The sequence below is a fragment of the Sciurus carolinensis genome (genome assembly GCF_902686445.1).
Source record: "Sciurus carolinensis chromosome 19 unlocalized genomic scaffold, mSciCar1.2 SUPER_34, whole genome shotgun sequence".
Lineage (NCBI taxonomy): Eukaryota > Metazoa > Chordata > Mammalia > Rodentia > Sciuridae > Sciurus > Sciurus carolinensis.
In genome coordinates this window covers 706,431-726,334 of record NW_025920112.1, presented here as the reverse complement: position 1 = coordinate 726,334, position 19,904 = coordinate 706,431, and the positions used below count along the sequence as shown (strand labels likewise).

The 19,904-nt window shown below is 38.9% G+C and overlaps 1 protein-coding gene across 1 annotated transcript in view; it reads left to right on the top strand.

Annotated features, from left to right (window-relative positions):
• The window catches only part of LOC124973409 (zinc finger protein 709-like), an 87,634-nt gene that overhangs the window by 20,617 nt on the left and 47,113 nt on the right, over nucleotides 1–19,904 (top strand). The gene's annotated exons all lie outside the window — the stretch shown is intronic.

Below are 19,904 nucleotides of genomic sequence, written 5' to 3'. Positions count from 1 at the left end.
AGGGGATCGATTGTTCTGAAAAGTTTTCTCAACTTGACAGCATCACTCCTCTGTACATTGACTGGCCTGAACTCCCTACATCTCTTCCTTTTGTTTTGTATGTCTTTTGAATGAACAGAACTTCTGTATAAGGAAGGTGGAGGGAGAGAGCAAGGCAGATGTTGGCAAAAACAATCAGCATGATATCAAGAAACATTCTCCACTGTAAAGCTGTTTGATCCGTGTAATATTTAGTAGAAATCAGGTTCACTAATCTAATAAATCCCAACGTCCATCACCTTGTTGCACCTTTTTTCTGATGTCTTTAAGATGATCCAATTCCTTTTGAATGGGGTTACTACTATCAGTTAAATTGAAACAACCACATATTATGAAATTCCTTGCATCTCTTATGATTTAAGAGCAGCAGATAATCAATAGCTCTAATATGAAGGATAGTATGACAGATACAAATTGCAGTAGAATTAACAATTACCCCTAAGTACAGCAGCAGTACCAACAGAGTAATAACAATAATACCCAATATTGTGGAATTTTGTGTAAGTTTGGTAAACAAAACTGTAACCAAATTTTCCAGGGTGCATTTTAAACTCATCTACACTAGTAATTGTTGAGCAGATGGTGTGAAACTATTTATATCCCCTGAAGTCACTAGAGGATTAAAACACCATGGTTCCCTTGGGCCTCTTGTTCTTCTTGGAAAGTCCTTCTTTGAATCAAGGTCCTCTTCATCCAGTATCAAATGGAATTTGGGAATTGGATTGTGAAGGCCTTGATGGAAACTAATGTTGATTTATGGGTCTCCGACCCTGGACAGGAATACAGACAGGACCTGTAGGAGTGAGAACAGCAGAATATCCCTTCCCCCATGTAATCAAATGTACAGGTTCTCACCATATTGGATCTTGTGGAACTCAGTATTTTATGTAAATCTTTGGTAGTGGTTCCTTAGGTGTAATGTTTCTGTCCAAGGCAGAGGACCAGCGATGTGTATTATCTTCATATTGTACATTAAGAGCATTTATTGTGAACAAATGATGTGCATTGGCCATATAAGGCTCGAGGATATGTGTGGTAACGTAAAAAAGAATAGAGGTGGAAGTGAGGAAAATCAGTTACATTCTTCTGCAAGAGTGCATTAGAATGTGATCTTCAAGGGTTTATATTTTCCCAAGTAGGGGAACAAAAGGGAGGGCAATGAGAGCAATTTAACGATGAAACAGGTCTGTTGTACGGAAATAGAAATGGTTTTCATTAAAACGTGAGCATTTCAATGAAAGAAAATGTGTGATTCCACGGCATCTGAGAATAGAGAATAAAGTGATTTTATAGCAGCATCAGCACAAGTATTTCCCTGAGTGAAGTGGTCCAGGAATCTGTGTGGCTATAGATATGAGCAAGAAATACTGGAACTGTAAAATCCTGTAAAGAGATTGAAGAGTGATGAACAGGAATAACAAATTAGAGGCCAAATGAGGTGACAATTGCAGAGGAAATATATGATGCATCAGTTTGGCTATACACGGAGAATCTGTAATGATGTTTAAGGCAGTGGGAAACTTACAGAGAGCCAAAATAATTGCTGCTAGTTCAGTTCACTGAGGAGAAGCTTGAGGCAATCTGTAATAATCAGTCCAGTTTTATATCAGTGAATATAGATACCATAACGCATTGTTTTCCTCCATCACTGTAGACTGTAATCACATTGGAAAGTAGAATGTAGAAGATTTTAGAAGATGGAGCATGATAGACTTGACACAATAAGGAAAGGTGTTAATCCGGTGGTGCATGGAAAGCATTAGTAGGTAAAAATTAAGACAGCTTGATAATATGAAGAAAATTGTAAATACTGTAAATGTAAAGTGTTTCCATAAGTAAGATAAAGTACATGAATATCTGTCCAGTAAGAGATAAAATATGATTGCAACCATCTGAGATTAATTGAGCATAAGGGAGAACATTTCTTCCTGAAAATTGAGAATATATGCACTCTATTGTATACAAGTCTTGATTACAAGTGGCAACAATTGCAGCACAGCCAAAAGGCTTTCCAGTAAAGATTATTAGAGATAAAAGAACATCGAGTTTTCGGAGTCTAAGAACTGTAGATAATGTTTCATTAACACTCTGAAGAGCTGCAGTCAGTGCAGGAGTTAACTGGAAAAAAGTGGTGGGATTATGTTGGCTTTTTCAACAGATGCAAAAAGTGACAGCATATCAGTAGTTAAAAACTATAAGGTCGGCCCAATTTAAATGTCCTAAAAATTTCTGTGTATAAGAAAATTTGGAAGGAAGAGGCAATTTTGGAATATGAGGAATGGAATAATGTTGGAGTATCTTATGTCCTAAATAGTTAATAGGGTGTTGTCATTGAATTTTTCCGTGGTCACATGGACGCCAGATTGTAATACAATGTGTTGCAACTTAGCTAAAGTATCTTCTACAAGTTTTGGCCCAGCAATCAAAATAACATCCATATAATGATAAACAAGAAAACTTGGCAATAGTTGTCAAGAAGACTGAAGACCTTATCTACAAAATATTCAAAGAATGTGGAGTTATTTGAAGTACCTTGAGGAAGAACTTTCCATGGATATCTATCAGTTAGCTTCTGATGACTGAAAAGAGGAAATGTGAAGGCAAATTCTTCTCTATCAGCAAGAAAGAGAGGAATAGAAAAAAAAGAAGTCATGTCTATTACATATAAGGAAAAATCCTGAGGAATTAGATTATTGTTAGGCAATCTACATTGATGTGGACCCACAGGGATGTATGTTTCTCTTAAATCTTGTAACAGTTTCCATTTTCCTGATTTCTTTATGATAAAATTGAGCATATTCCATGGAGTGGTTGAAGGTTCAGTTTGTCCCAGTTGTAACTGTTCTTGAATGAGGACCTCTGCAGATGCCACATTTTCCTAAGAAATTGGCCATTGCTCTACCCAGACGGGACTGGTGACCTTCCATTTTAATGGCAAGGTGGCCAAATCCTCACAGGCCCTTATGAAAAAAAGGCAACTCCATAGACATTTGAGACTTGTGCAAGCTGTCTCTGCCCCATATAGGAAAGGTAACTGCCATAATATCTGATTGAATACGAATAATAGCTTGCCATTTGTTGGAAGGGGTGGATTATCACACCAAAAAGAGCTCTTAAACACATGTTTATTATTGTCTCTCATGTCCCAAACCATTCTGGCCCTTTGTAAGGGCCATGGACGAGGCCACATCGAGAGGGGTGTGACTGTAACATGAGCACTGGTGTCCAGCAACCCTGTGATTGACTGCTCATTTAAACAAAGGGTTAACTTTGGTGTATTTTCAGTAATAGATAAATATGCTTGAATAATAGTGGAACCAAACCTTGCATTCCCTCTTTCATTTAGGGTTTGTTCGGCAGTAATATAAGGAATGACAATTAATTGAACTATGGAGAATCCTCTGGAGAGATTTAAGGGTATATGAAACCATATTTGAAAGTATATCATACCAGTATAATCAGAATCAATACTCCAGGAATTACAAATTTTCCTTTTCTACTGTGGAAGCGGGGCAAAATTAAACCAAAGATACTTTTGGGTAGAGGTCCTTGAATTTGGGTAACAATTTTACAAACTTCCCCAGGGAGACATCTTTGAGCATCTTCAGAAGTCATAAATCTATTTCTGTGCTCCCTCTAGTGGTAGCATAGGATTTGTGGGAGGAGCTTTTGTTGGAGTTGGAGACATTTGTGAAAAAGACATGTATTTCTGTAGGTAAAGAGTTCCTCCTCCTTTGGCCCTGGGTGGAGAGGTGACCATTAATTGAGTTTCCTGACATGTCTGTTTTAGACCTGCACTGATTAGCCCAATGAAATCCTTTATGACAGATTGGACGTGTCTGAGTGGGCCATTTTCGTGACCCCCCCCCCTTTTTTTTTTTTTTAATCTTACAGTCCTTTTGAAGATGGCCAGGTTTGTTACAATTGTAACAAAGTTTTTCAGGGAACTTTAAAGCAGCTTTCAGTAAAGCCATTTTATGAGTTTCAGTTCCAACCTTCTGACATGCCTTTATTAAATCAGAAAGTGTAGTACCCACTTTATGGTAAATAGATTTCATTACTTCCAGTTGTTTGGTCAGATTATTGGTAGCCTCCAAATTGTCCACTTGTCTTTCAATAGCTTTAGTCAATTGGTTAACAAAATCAATGAAAGGCTCCCCCGAGGCTTGTCTATTTACAACAAAGGATTTGGAGGGATCCCAAGTGTCTGGAATGCTTCTCCATGCTTTACAGACTTAGGTTCTATATATGTACAGCAGTTGCTGTGTGCAAATGAGCTTGTAGTTGTAATATCCCTCTTCAACCCGCACCAAATAAACTGTCATAATCAATATTAACATTTCCCTGAGCATTATTCTCAGTGTGAACATGGGCTAAATCAGAGCATTCTTGTAAAAACACTGTATGTACTGTATGTATATATTTACTGTATGTAAAAATACTGTATGTAAAAAGAAGTAACCATTTTCACCAATGCTTTCCAATCACTGAGAAACAAGACATAAGACAGTCTCAGCCCCTCTATCATATGAAGAGTGAAATTACTATTAATTCCACTCTCCATCACTGTCCTTCTCAATTCTTCATACACAGCAAAAGTCAATTGTTCATATTTTGGCTGATTAGCATTGTTTAATCTAATGGGGCAGACAACCAAGTTATGAGGCTCTCGCTCTGTAGCTGCCTGCCTGAGACATTTAGATAAATGAGCCTGGACTGTGGGAGAAAAAGGAAGAGGGGGAGGAGTAGGAATGTAAGGAGAGGGCTGAGGAAAAGCTTCAGTCTTAGAGACTACCAGAGAAGTTTGTGACTCTGTCAAGTCTATTTTTGAGATAGCATCTTGACACAATTACCAAGCATGTAACACAGGTAGGAGCCCTCAGCTCCTCATGCAATTTTTTACCTACACCTTCCCAATTTTGGGGTCTTAAGAACCCACCCACCAGATACCATGGACAGCAAGAATTTATTTTAGGCAAAGCAGCAAGATCGGCATTAGTTACATTATGTTTAGCCTTAAGAAGCATCAGTCCAATGGCAACATTGAGTGTCAGACAGGAAATTCCCCATAACTTATCAGTGGGATCGGTACCAGTCAAGGAGAGACACATGTCAAAGCCTGATCCAGGCTGTAAGATATCCCATTTTGTCAACACATCCAGAAGTGTCCCTGTTCAGGCATCAGCTGTAAAGGTTAATTGGGGTCCAGCTGAAAAAGGTTAAGGGGACACCAATAAAGAGGCAAGCACACAGGATGACGAACAGCAAGAAGCGGCTCCCTTAGGAAAGACAGTTTAGTTTATTATCCATTCCAGGGTCATATCAAGTTACATTAGGTTACTTAGTGCATTTAGCTTTGTGCATGTGTAGATCATATAACCTGCTTGCTTGTCAGAGTCCACTAGTACCAAATGTTATTATAACAAGATAATGTCTCCAGGCCTCAAGTATGTAGGATTTGCAGAGCATTTCTAAGACATTCAAACAGAAGACCTTATTGTATTAAGGAGTTTGCTCCACTTGAGTACATCACTCCTCTGTATATTGACTGGCCTGAAATCCCTGCAATACATACATCACACTGAAGAGAAAACCTTTGAATGTAAGAAACGTGGTAAAGTCTTCACTAGGTCTGCTTACCTCACTGACATGAAAGAATGCATAGTGGAGAGAAGCCCTGTGAGTGTAAACAATGTGGGAAAGCCTTCACTTCTTACAGTTACATTCTGAAACATCAAAAAAGTCTTAACTTCAGTGAAGCCCTGTTAATAAAAAATAATGCAAATGTCATCCATTACTGCAGTTCCCTTTGAAATATGAAAGTAGTTCTACTGGAGAAAAACCCATTGAATGCAAAAAAAAATGACAAATCATCTAATATTGTGTCACCTTCAAATACATGAAAGGACTTGTTGAAAAGTTGAATTGATGAAAGAAAAAAATACATATATATATTTATGTATATGAAATCATTGAGTGTACTCTGTTGCCTTCAAAGAATTTCACTCAGTGGGGAAAACAAACCCCTGAATGTGTGGTTTCATTGTCCTTTCTGTGCATGAATGAACTCATATTGGAGAAGCGACTTGTGAATTTGAGGAATGTGGGAAAGCTTTTAGTTTTCCAACTCCTTTGAAAGATACAAAAAAGGTTCACAAGGGTTAAAAAAAAAAAAAAACCTATGCAAGATAAATAGTATACTGGATTCCAGTGTTCCAGTTCTCCATGTTACTCAGACTTCCATTGCTGATGCAGAAAATGTGAGAAATCAACTTAGTGGAGGAAAGTTGCTCACAGGGTTCTGTTCATAATTGGGTGGCTCTGTTGTGTGCTCTGAGGTCACTTACAACATCATGGTGGATAAACAGCAGGGCAGCCCACATCATGGCAGCAGCAAGAGGATAAAAAGGAAAAGAAATAGGCCAGCAAACAGACACCTATGGCTGTTTTTGTTTAATCTCACTGTTTTTGTGTCACCTAAGTACAATAGGTAACAATAAGTTAGGTAGATATGAGTGTGATCTGTGGTCTGAAAATTGTTACAAAAAGTAATGGAAACTCAATGCAGCTATGTCTGAGTTAAATACTGAACGTTTAACTATTATAAGGTTGGAATTTACCCATTCTGGCTATTTAAATTTGAACATATATTCTTATATATTATTACATGTGTCCTCTTCCATGTTAAAAAGTGGAGCATATGGTTCTAGAATTTATGGAAGAAGACTTTTTACATTTTTGTTTTAAGGAAAACCCTTTAACTTTTGCCAATTTCTTTGATTTCACTACAAATAAGTGTGCTGACTTTCCTAATTGGTATATATGATTTCAATATAAATTGTATAATAAAGTCATGCTTTTGATGAGAAACTATTGTTAAAAGCATGAAAGTATCACTTGTTAGAAAAAAGTAACACATTCAGGATTGTTCATAGTGTGGATGTAAAAATCAAAGCAACAGGGAAGCAGTAAGTAGGAGAGGTGTAAAGGAATTTCAAGCTGAGTGTGTGTAGTAAGGACATTTGAAATTGACCATGACAGTGTTGTTACAAGGATGTTGTGTGGTAGAATAAAAATCTCAAAGTGTAATGATGAATTGTGAATGAGCAGAAGGCAGTTTGAATCATGACTGCTGGCAAAAAAGGAAAACTGTAGAGATCCAAGATGGCAGACTAGAGGGAAGCTGCATTTGTTGTCGCTCCATAACTCGGGTTTCAAGCAGAGGATATCTCTTTCTCGGTGAGGCAGTGTTTGCTACTTATCGATCCCTTGCTGTGTACCCCCATTTGGTCTACTTCAATCACCTGCAGTCTGCCAGCATATCCACTACTTTTGAGCATACATTGCTCACTGACTGGTGCTTGTCATCTACCATTTGCCTGCTTCTTGCCTGCCCATCACCTGCCTTTCGCCTACTCATCACCCACTGCCCGAGGTCCACCTGCCAATCATACACTGGTACTCAGAAGACTGACCGCAGACCACAGCAGAACGAGAGCTGCTTGCTGTTGCCTGGAAGTTCACTGTCACAGTACCTGCATACTTGATTACATGTGGCAGCCACTATTTTGAGACAACATCCAGGACCTGTAGGGCCTCTGGCAGGACTGACTGATCCCAGTCTCCAAGACCCCTCAGTCCGACTGTTCACTCACTGCCTCCAGAGCCCCCAGACTGACTGCTTCCTGACTCCATAATTCCACAACCTGACCAACCACACCCCACCTCCAGGACCCCTGCCCAACCAACTAAACTCTGCCTCCAGGACCTCCAGTCAACCATTCTAACACCCCAAGCTGCAGCTCCCCATTTGCCAACACATTTGGAAGCCAGAGTGGCCATCTTTGATGATCCTGGAAGCTGTATCTCCCATCTTTAGGTGGAGCAAATATCATCCTGAGACACCTACTGGAGACTGGAAGTTCATTGTCAGGTACCTCTCCTACATCAGGCTGCTGAACACTGAAAGGTTTGAATACTATATGACTGTTGGAATTTTTTTTCTTATTAACAAAATTAAGTTTTTATTTCTTTACTTTTCTGGCTCTGTTTTCCTTGTGTTTACCTGTTCCGTTAGAGTCTTTCTCCATTTCCATAGGCTAACAGCCAACATCTTTTGATTATACTTTCACTCTGTCTACAATTTAGAACGTCTATATATCTTTTCCTTATCCCATTAACACCTACATCATACACCCCATTCCCTTCCTCATTGTCCTACATTAGAAGCTGCAGATCTTATTGCAAATCTATTTGTTATACTGGAGATAATAAACTCATTCTGTTATGACAATATATTAACATCCTCATAGAGGCTATTTGGTTTAGGATTGCATATTGTATGTACCAGACACGGCTAATATTGATCTTCCCCTTAAATAAAAGGATTTGGAAACATAGTATCACTATAAGCCCATAGGGGGGAAAGTGCAATACCTCAGATCTGCACTGCTAGAGTACCTGTCATTGGACAATGAGGCTCTAGCTCTCATTTCCTGTCTTAGGTTGGTATGAACTCCCCATGAATCTTACCCGTCTTTGACTACCGATCCAGCATACTAAGCCATATACTGGGAGATTATCCTGCTTCAAGGGCGGCCATGGCCTATTTTATGATCACATTATGAATCTGTTGACTGGCTTTGAGGCGTTTGTAAATGTAGAACAGAATCCACAAGCATACCCAAGCTTATTAGTGTGGGACTTAAGAGTCCCCCAAATTTGGTGCCAAATTGTATTAGTCTATCTAAAGTTCCCGTGATAAACCCTCTCAGTTTGACTTACACCTTAGTGGCATTCATGGCAAGGATCTGCCATTGAAGCCCTGTCACCAGCTGGTCAAATCCATCCGTCCATTGTTGTGCGATCTGCGAAAATAACTGCCTAGAGAAGTTCTCATTAAAAGTCACAAAAGGAAAGGGACAGCTAGGCACATGGAGTATATGAAAAAGTAATTGCTTCACTCTCTCTATATATTTCAGTATTAACTCCATTAACCCTTCGATTAGTGCTCTCTCCCCTACCCATAGACCCTCCCTTTACAAAAGCCAGGGGGCTTACATCCATACATGCCTTAGGCCCGCATAAGGACCAAATGGATATTATTAATAGCTTTGAGCATGTAACCGGTGACATTTGTATTGGAGTTGTTTTTTTTTATTTAAGGTAATATCTGCCAAAGTATGATCAATCAACTGCACACAAGGTGTACCACTGCCAAAGGCAAGGCATAATGCATTCTCTAGTGATAAATTCAGGGTAAACTTGGAGTCCAATGGTGGTGTGTACCTAAGGGTACCTTGACCAATAGGTTCATTAGTGGAAAAGAACTGAGGAAAGACTGCACCACTTTGAGAGACTAGATCCAGTCAAGGCAATACCCTGACTATTGTCCACAACTATTCACCCTGGACGAAACTTACCACCATCAGCAGCAGCAGCAGGATACCCAGAGGGTTCGGCTGCATCTTGATGAACCATCTTAACTGCTCGGAGTAGCCTTTCTGGAATCCAAATTGGCGTTTTCTCTTCCTGTGGAAATACACACACATGCCCTCTTCCCCAAATCAAGACCGGGGAAGGTCCTTTCCATTCTCCTGTTACAACATCTTTCCATAAAGCTTGTGGCTTTATGTCAGTGTCAACTGCAGCATGTCGATCCGCTGCTGATTTTCCTGATCCATCCAGATTCAAAAAATTTAAGGTAAAAAGGGCTATAGATAATCTGTTCTTAGGTGGATATGACTCCCCTATTCCCCCTTTTTGTTTTATTAATAAGGTCTTAATGGTTAGATGAGCTCTTTCTATAATTCTTTGTCCCTGGGGGTTATAAGGAATACCTGTGACATGATATATACCAAATGTAGAACAAAACTGTTTAAAGGTTAAGGATGTATAGCCTGGACCATTGTCTGTTTTTATTGTTTTTGGAATGCCCAGAATAGAAAAGGTTTATAAGCAGTGATTTATAATATCTTTTGTTTCTTCACCTGAGTGCAAGGAGGCCATAATAAATCCTGAATAAGTATCTATGGACACATGCATGTATCTAATCTTTCCAAATTCTGGGATATGAGTAACATCCATTTGCCATATATGGTTGGTTTGTAATCCTCTGGGGTTAACACCATTTTGAGGTACTGGGAGATAAGTGACACAATGTTGACAATTTTTGACAATAGTTCTAGCTTGTTCCTTAGTTCATCTAAAACGTTTTTGAAGAGTGTTAGTGTTAACATGGAATCTTTTATGAAAACTTTCTGCTTCTAAGAACCTGGAAAAAATATGTACCTCTCTAGTAGCTAAGTCTGCTAAAGCGTTACCCATACTGAGAGGTCCTGGTAACCCGGTATGAGCCCTTATATGTCCAACAAAAAATGGTTCCTTATGGTCCCAAATTAACTTTTGAATTGTAGATAATGAGGAACAAATGGTAGATGCCGAGGATATTTTTGGTACAATTTCTATAATATTTAGTGCATTGACTATATATTTGCTGTCAGAGAACAGATCAAATGGCTGATTTGGGAACATTTGGAAAATTTGACAAATGGCTAGAAGCTCTATCTTCTGGGCAGACTGTGAAGGATAAAGAAAAGTAAATGTCTGTGTTGGCGTGACTGTAGCAGCTGTTCCATTACTGGACCCATCAGAAAAGCAAGTTATAACATTTGGTATGGGATCTTTTCTAGTGACCTTAGGAAATATGAATGGGTGTCTGACGAACATTTGGATCATTGGTTCCCCGGGGTAGTGGCTATTAAAATTTGGATTATAATTACATATAATGGTAGCCCATACTTCTGATTCTTGTGTGAGCTCAATTATAGCTTCTGGTTTATAAGGAGTGATAATGTTTTTTGGAACAATGCCAAAAATTCCTTTAGCATTAGTTATTGCCTTTTTTTATTAACTTTCCCACTAATTTTGGATAACTCACTAGAGTTATCTTTTGGCTATAGTGAAGATGGACCCAATAAGTAGGTCCTTGTTGCCAGAACACTCCTGTAGGACTTCCTATGGTGGCTATGATTATCAGTAATATAGGCTTAGTTATATCAACCCGATCTAAATGTGCCTTAGTAATGGCATCTTCTACCTTACACAGTGCTTTTCTAGCTTCTGTGGTAATTTCCCGGGGTGAGGCGGGATCACCACTTCCCTTAAGAGTATCAAATAGTGGTCCAAGGTCTTCGGTTGTTAATTTTAAATATGGTCTTATTCAGTTTATATCTCCCAAAAGTTTCTGGAAATCGTTTAATGTTTTTAATCTATCCATCCTAAAGGTAACCTTTTGAGGTCGTATTGAGGTTTTGTCAATAATGGCACCAAGGTAGGTATTGGGGCAAGAACTCTGCAATTTATCCTTTGCTATCTCCAATCCAAATGGAAGAAGATTTATGACCAGCGCATCATATACTCTGAAAAGTTTGTCTTGATCAGGATGAGCTAATAAGACATTCTTCATATAATGATAGGTCTTTAGGTCTTTATCAGATTTTCTAATAGGCTGTAAAGCTTTGTCTACATAGATCTGACACATAGTGGGGCTATTGAGCATGCCTTGCGGCAATACTGTCCATTCATATCTTTGATCAGGTCCTTCGTGGTTAGTAGCTGGTACAGTAAAAGCAAATCTGCAGGTATCCTCCTTATGAAGTGGTATAGAAAAGAAGCAATCTTTTATGTCTAAAACTATAATTCTCCAATCCTTCGGAAGAGCAGACAATTGAGGGACGCTGGATTGAGCTGTTCCCATTATTACCATTTGACTATTAATTGCTCTAAGATCTTGGAGGAGTCTCCACTTTCCTGATTTCTTTTTAATTATTAAGATAGGTGTATTGAAAGGAGACGTAGAAGGTTGTAGATGGCCTAAGGCCAGTTGTTGTCTTACTAACTCCCGGGCTGCTTGTAACTTTTGAGTTTTGAGGGGCCCTGAGGTATCCAAACAGCCTTTTGTGATTTCCATGTAATTTTTATTGGCTCAGTGGCCCCCTCTGAAAGCCCAGTCCCTCTTTATTACTTCTTCTCATAACTTGGATGGGTTCAGTTATTCCCTGTGAATGTGCTCCCAGTCCCCTTCCAGGTATGAATCCCTGGTTCACCATGATATTACAAGCTATCGGGTTAATATGCATATGTTCATTAGTCAATTTGATCTGTAATTGTCTTAATATTTCTCTCCCCCATAAATTAATGGGTAAATCTCTCAAGACATAGGGTTGGAAAGTACCATAATTTCCTTCTGTATCTGTCCATTTCAACAAATGTGCACTCCGGGGTGGGTTTGAGGCAACTCCCAAACCTCGTAAGGTCTGGTCAGCCTTTCGAAGAAGCCAGTCTCTTGGCCATTGGGTCAATGTTATGATACTAAGATCAGCTCCAGTGTCTAATAACCCATTAATTTTCTTGTCATTTATTCTTATAGTATACATGGGGCAAGTGTTTAGATCTAAAGCAAGCATGGTCATAGATTCCCCCGTGGATCCAAACCCCGATTTATTTCTTTTATTCTTTTTTGCTAAATATTTGTCATGTTCACTGGGTATCACCAGCATTTGTGCTATTTTATCCCCCTGATTTATAACAGAAAAACCTTTTGGGGAACTGACCATTATTTTTATCTCTCCCTCATAATCTGGATCAATTATTCCTGGTGTTATATGTAGTCCTCTTAGGGCAGCAGAACTGCGCCCTAATAGTAAACCTACTGTCCCTGATTTAAGAGCTCCATATATACCCGTAGGCATTAATTGAACCCCCATTTCTGGAGTTAGTACTGCCCTGGCGGCAGCACAGAGATCCAATCATGCGCTTCCTGTTGTATGTCTGATGAGGGAATTACTGGGTAATGGGTTTGAGGGATCATTCTGATGGGATCCACCGCTGGTTGTCCTTCCTTCAGGGCTCCAAATATTTGTGGGGCCCGAGTTCGAGGGCCCCTCATCTCATTTTTTGGGAGTGGTTTTCCTCCAATGTCAATTGCAAATTTACATTCACTTGCCCAATGTTTTTCTCTTTTACATTTTGGACATACTCTGGGTATTTTTTTGTATGTACTATGCCTTGGGTTTGGACAGTCCCTTTTAAAATGTCCTGGCTGTCCACATGAAAAACAGCTTTTGGGTTTGGCCCTCATAGCTTGTGCTACTCCTTGGGTGACAGCAGCTGCTAGTACTTGACCCTGTATAGCTGACTCATTAATATCTCTGCATATTTTTAAATAGGTATTGAGATCCTTATTTTTCCATGGCCTAATTGCTTCCCTGCACCATTTATTAGCTTGTTCATATGCTAACTTTTTTATTAAAGACATTGCTTGTTCTGAATCCCCACTCTGCCTGCTGTTTGTAACAGATGGTCTACAAAGTCTGCATATGGTTCATTTGAGCCCTATATAACCTTGGATAATTGCCCTTGCAAGTCCCCATGACCTTGTAATGTTTTCCACACTCTAACAGCGGCAGCAGCTATCTGAAGATAGACCGCTGGATCATACGTCATCTGCTGCTGTTCAGTGTATGGTCCTTGTCCCAGCAACATATCCAGGTTTCGTTGATGGAAACCTGCAGCTGCATTTCTACGAGCCATCTCTGCACAGAACTCCTGATTGGTTACTTTCCACATTAAATATTGGCCACCATGCAAAACTGCTCGACACATACTCGCCCAATCACTAGGAGTCAGATTAAGTGTTGCGATGGATTCCACCATACTCACAGTAAATGGAGCCTAGGGCCCATAAGTAGTGACTGCCTCTTTAAGATTTTTTACAGTTTTAAATTCTAGGGCCTGATGAAATCGCTGCCCCTGACTGTCTGCCAAGACTGGGCAGGACAGTCTTAATGGGCCTTCCTCAGGGTCCCAGCAATCCCCAGTATCACTTGGGACTCCACCACAACAAGGCCGACAAGAGTGCCCACAAAATGTCGGGTCCTCCCACCTTTTATCAGAAGGGGGAGCTGAGGGGGTAGTTATCTCATGGTCTTTCCTGCCTTCTAGCCGTTCTGCAACATTAACTCGCCTATCTTCTAGTTCCTCCTCAGTATCTCCTTCCTCCTCAATCTCTTCTAGCACTTGTTCTCCTTCCTGTAGTACACTTCCCATGGCTCCTTTTTGAATTATCCCTTCAGACTGATTTCATGATATTTCCGAACCCATCCCTTACTAATAAATAAATTTCATACAGGACAAAGACCACACTAACAATAGTACAAACACACAAACAACACTAAATACACACACTCCAGAGCTCCTTTATATTTCATCAACTGGCCAGCTATCCTGAGTGCCTAACTGACTTAAAAGAGAGGGCCTCAGCTTACCTGAGTACCTAACTGCCCTAGGGACAGGGGTTAACTGCCCCAGAGACAGGGTCTCAGCTTACCTGAGTACCTAACTGCCCCAGGGACAGGGGTTAACTGCCCCAGAGACAGGGTCTCAGCTTACCTTGCTACTTAGAGCAAGACTCTTCAATTTGACAAACACATGAACAACACAAAATACACGCACTTTTGCACTTCACTACCTGGCCAGCTATCTTGAGCATCTAGCTGCCTTAGAGACAGGGGCTGCAGCTTACTTCGCTACTCACCGTTTAAGTTAGATGAACTCAGAATTCCCCGTACGAATGTAGAGATCTCCGTAGTTTCCCGGATGCAGAGGTTCCCAGATGCAGAGGTCCCTGTAGTTCCCTGTGCAGGCCACTACTTGACGCCGTCCAGCGGAGTCAATTTGGCGCTGGAGACAAATGAATAGAGAAGCTTCTGAATTCAGAACAGTTTATTGTAGATTCAGGGAACCATCCCCTCCAGGGGGCGAAGGGTAGGGCTGACGCCAATTGTGCGAAGATTAGGCGCAGAGCCAGATGTCCAAGCAGGCACAATTAGGAGCACTCAGGAACACCTACGCACGCATTGTGTGCATGGACTTTATTGAATATGGCCAATGACAAATCACCTGGGTGTGCTTATGTTAATCAACATCCTCACTGATAATGTGACCAAAACAACTTCTGGCTAACTGCCAGGTGCCATTTTGGCCTAGTCCATACGGCATAGCCCCCAACAGAATACAAATCTTATCTCCATAATAATTCTGAACATTAATAGCCTAAATTCATCAATAAGAAGACATAGACTGGCAGATCGGCTTCAAAAGAAAGATCCAACAATATGCTGCTTTCAATAGACTCATCTCATAGATAAGGACATCCACAGACTAAAGGTGAAAGGATGGGAAAAAAAACCTACCATGCACACAGATTCAGTAAAAACAATGGGTGTTTCCATCCTCATCTTAGATAAAGTGAACTTCAAGCCAAAGTTAGTCAGAAGGGATAAAGAAGGACATTTCATACTGATTAAAGGAACCATATATCACAAAAACATAACAATCATAAATATGCATCAAACACCAGTGCATCCACGTACATCAAACACATCTTGCTCAATGCCAGGAATCAAACAGAGCACAGCATAATAATTCTGGGTGACTTTAACACCCCGCTGTCACCACTGGATGGACCCTCCAAACAGAAACTAAACAAAGAAAGCATAGAACTCAATAACACAAGCAATAACTTAGACTTAACAGACATATATAAAATATTCCATCCATTAACTAGCAAATTTACTTTCTTCTCAGCAGCACATGGAACCTTCTCAAAAATAGACCATATGTTACACCACAAAGGAGTCCTTAATAAGTGCAAAAAAATAGAGATAATAACTACCTTGCTTTCTATCAGATCATAATGCAATGAAATTAGAAATCAATGACAAAAAAACAGAAATAACTTCAACACCTGGAGACTAAATAATATGCTTTTGAATGAAGCATGGATAACAGAAAACATCAGGAAGAGATAAAAATATTCTTAGATGTAAATGAGAATGACGATACAACATATCAAAATCTGAGACACTATGAAAACAGTACTAAGAGGAAAATTCATTGCATGGAGCACATTCAAGAAAAGAATAAAAGTCAACCACTAAATGACCTAACATTACACCTCAAAGTCCTGGAAAAAGAAGAACAGAATAACAGCTGAAGTAGTAGAAGATAGAAAATAATTAAAATCAGAGAGAAATCAATGAAATTGAAACAAAAGAAACAATTCAAAAAATTGACAAAACAAAAAATTTATTCTTTGAGAAAGTAAACAAATAGACCAACACTTAGCCACACTAACAAACAGGAGAGGGAAAACTCAAATTATTAAAATTCATGATGAAAAAGGAAATATCATAACAGACACCACTGAAATACATAACATAATGAAAGCTACTTTGAAAATCTATATTCCAACAAAATAGAAAATACCAAAGATAGTGACAAATTTCTAGAGACATATGATCCTCCCAAACTGAACCAGAAGAACATACACAATTTAAACAGATCAATATCAAGCAATGAAATAGAAGAAGCCATCAAAAGCCTACAAATCAAGAAAAGCACAGGGCCAGACAGATTCTTAGCCGAGTTCTAAAAGACCTCCAAAGAAGAACTCACTCCAAAACTCCTCAAAGTATTCCAGGAAATAGAAAGGAGGGAACCCTACTAAACTGATTCTATGAAGCTAATATCACCTTCATTTCCAAACCAGACAAAGACACATCAAGAAAAGAAAAATTGAGACCAATATCTTGGATGAATATAGACACAAAAATCCTTAACAAAATCCTGGGAAACCGTATTCAAAAACACATTAAAAAGATAGTGCAGATACAGCCACATCAATGTTCATAGCTGCTCAGTTCACAATAGCCAGATTGTGGAACCAACCTAGATGTCCTTCAATTGATGAATGGATAAAGATACTGTGGTATATATATATATACAATGGAATATTACTCAGCCATAAAGAATGATAAAATTATGGCATTTGCAGGCAAATGGATGAAACTGGAGAATATCATGCTAAGTGAGATAAGCCAATCTCAAAAAACCAAAGGATGAATGATATCGCTAATAAGTGGATGAAGACACATAATGGGAGGTGGGAGGGGTTAGTGTTAGGGTTAGAGTTAGGGTTAGGGAGGGGGGCAGGAATGGAGGAAGGAAGGGCTGTATAGAGGGAAAAGAGGGGTTGGAGGGGTGGGGGGGAAGGGAAAAAATAGCAGAATGAATCAAACAACATTACCCTATGTAAATTTATGATTACACAAATGGTATGCCTTTACGCCATGTACAAATAGAGAAACAACATGTATCCCATTTGTGTACAATAATTAAAAAAAAAAAAAGATAGTGCACCACAATCAAGTGGGGTTCATCTCAGGAATGCAAGGTTGGTTCAACATCTGTAAATCAATAAATGTAATCTTTGTTATCAATAGCCTTAAGGATAAGAATCATATGGTTATTTCAATTGATGCAGAGAAATTGTTCGACAAAAATACAACATCCCTTCATGCTTCAAAACACTAGAGAAAGTAGGGAAAGGCGGTACATACCTCAACATTGTAAAAACTTTTTTATGCTAAGCCCAAGGCCTACATCATTTTTAATGGAGAAAAACTGAAAGCATTCCCTTTAAAAACTGGAACAAGACAGGGATGCCCTCTTTCACCACTTCTATTCAAAATCTTCCTTGGAATACTAGCCAGAGCAATTAGACAGACTAAAGAAATTAAAGGAATACGAATAGGAAAAGAGGAACTCAAGCTACCACTCTTTGCAGATGACATGATTTTTATTTAGGGCATTCAGAAAACTCATCCAGAAAACTTCTAGACCTAATAAATGAATTCAGAAAAATAACAGGATGTGGGCTGGGGAGATAGCTCAGTTGGTAGAGTGCTTTCTTTGCATGCACAAGGCCCTGGGTTCGATCCCCAGCACCACAAAAAAAAAAAAAAAAAAAAAAAAAAAAAAAAAAAAAACCAGGATGTAAAATCAACATGTATAAATCTAAAGCATTTTTTATATAAGTAATGAACCTTCTGAAAGGGAAATGAGGAAAACAACTCCATTTGCAATAGCCTCAAAAAAAAAAATTCTTGGTAATCAATATAACCAAAGAGGTGAAAGATCTCTACAATGAAAACTACAAAATATTAAAGAAAACTTTAAAGAAGACCTTAGAAGATGGAAATATCTTCCATGTTCTTGGACAAGCAGAATTAATATTATCAAAATGGCCATACTTCCCAAGGTGCTATACAGATTTAATGAAATTCCAATTAAAATCTCAATAACATGTCTCATAGAAACAGAAAAAGGAATCATGAAATTCATCTGGAAGAATAAAAGACCCAGAATAGCAAAAGCAATCCTGGGCAGGAAAAGTGGATGCAGGAGGTATCACAGTACTAGACCTAAAACTCTACTATAGAGCAAGAGTAACAAAAACGGCATGCTATTGGCACCAAATAGGTATACCAATGGTACAAGATAGATGACACAAAGACATACCCACATAAGTATATTTATGTCATACTAGACAAAGGTGTCAAAAACTTACAATGGAGAAAAGATAGCCTCTTCAACAAATGGTGCTGGAAATCCATATGCAGTAAAATAAAATTAAAACGCTATATCTTACCCTGCACAAAACACAACTCACAATGGATCAAGGATCTAGGATTTAGACCTGAGACCCTTCACCAAATAGAAGAAATAGAAGACCCAAATCTTCATCATGTTGTCTTAGGACCAGACCTCCTTAACGAGACCCGCATACCATAAGAAATAAAAGTAAGAATCAATAAATGGGATAGAATCAAACTAAAATGTTTTTTTTCTCAGCACAAGAAACAATCAATAATGTGAAAAGAGAGCCTACAGAATGGGAGAAAATCTTTTCCACACATACTTCAGACAGAGCATTCATCTCCAAAGTTTATAAAGATCTTGAAAACATTTACACCCAAAATACAAAGCACCCAAACAATAAATGGGCTAAGGAAATGGGCAGACACTTCACAGAAAATGATGTACAAGTAATCAACAAATACATGAAAAAGTGCTCATCAACCCTAGTAATTAGAGAAATGCAAACTAAAACCAGGCTAAGATTTCATCTAATTCCAATTAGAAAGGCTATTATCAAGAACACAAGCAATAATAAGTGTTGGTGTGGTTGTGGGAAAAAAGAAACACTCATACATTGCTGGTGGAGGTGCAAATTGATACAGCCACTCTGGAAAGCAGTATGGAGATTCCTCAGAAAACTTGGAATGGACCCACCATTTGACCCTGCTAACCCACTCCTGGGTTTATACCCAAAGGACTTAAAATCAGCATACTACAGTGATGCTGTAGAATATCAGTATTCATAGCAGTTCAATTCACAATGGCTAGATTGTGGAACCAACATAGATGCCCTTCAATTGATGAATGGATAAAGAGACTGCAGTATATATACACAATGGAATATTACTCAGTCATATAGAAAAATAAAACTATGGCATTTGCTGGTAAATGCATGAAGTTGGAACTATCATGCTAAGCGAAATAGGCCAAGCCCATAAAAACAAAGGTCAATGTTTTCTCTGATAAGTGCATGACAATATATAACGAGGTGGGGTGGCAGAGGGAAGAGCAGAATGAAGAAACTTCAGATGGTGTAGAGGAAAATGGGGTGGAAGGGGGCGGAGGACAGAAAGATAGTAGAATAAAATAGACAGTATTACTCTATGTGTATGTATGATTACATGAATGGCGTGAATCTACATTGTGTACAACCATAGAAATAAAAAGTTGTACCTCATTTATGTACAATGAATCAAAATGCAGTCTTTAAAAATGAGAAACATTTTAATAAAAAGCAGAAATCATACGATCATACCAATATAGATAAAACAGTTTATTCCACATGCCTATAATCCCAGGGGCTCAGGAGTCTGAGGCAGGAG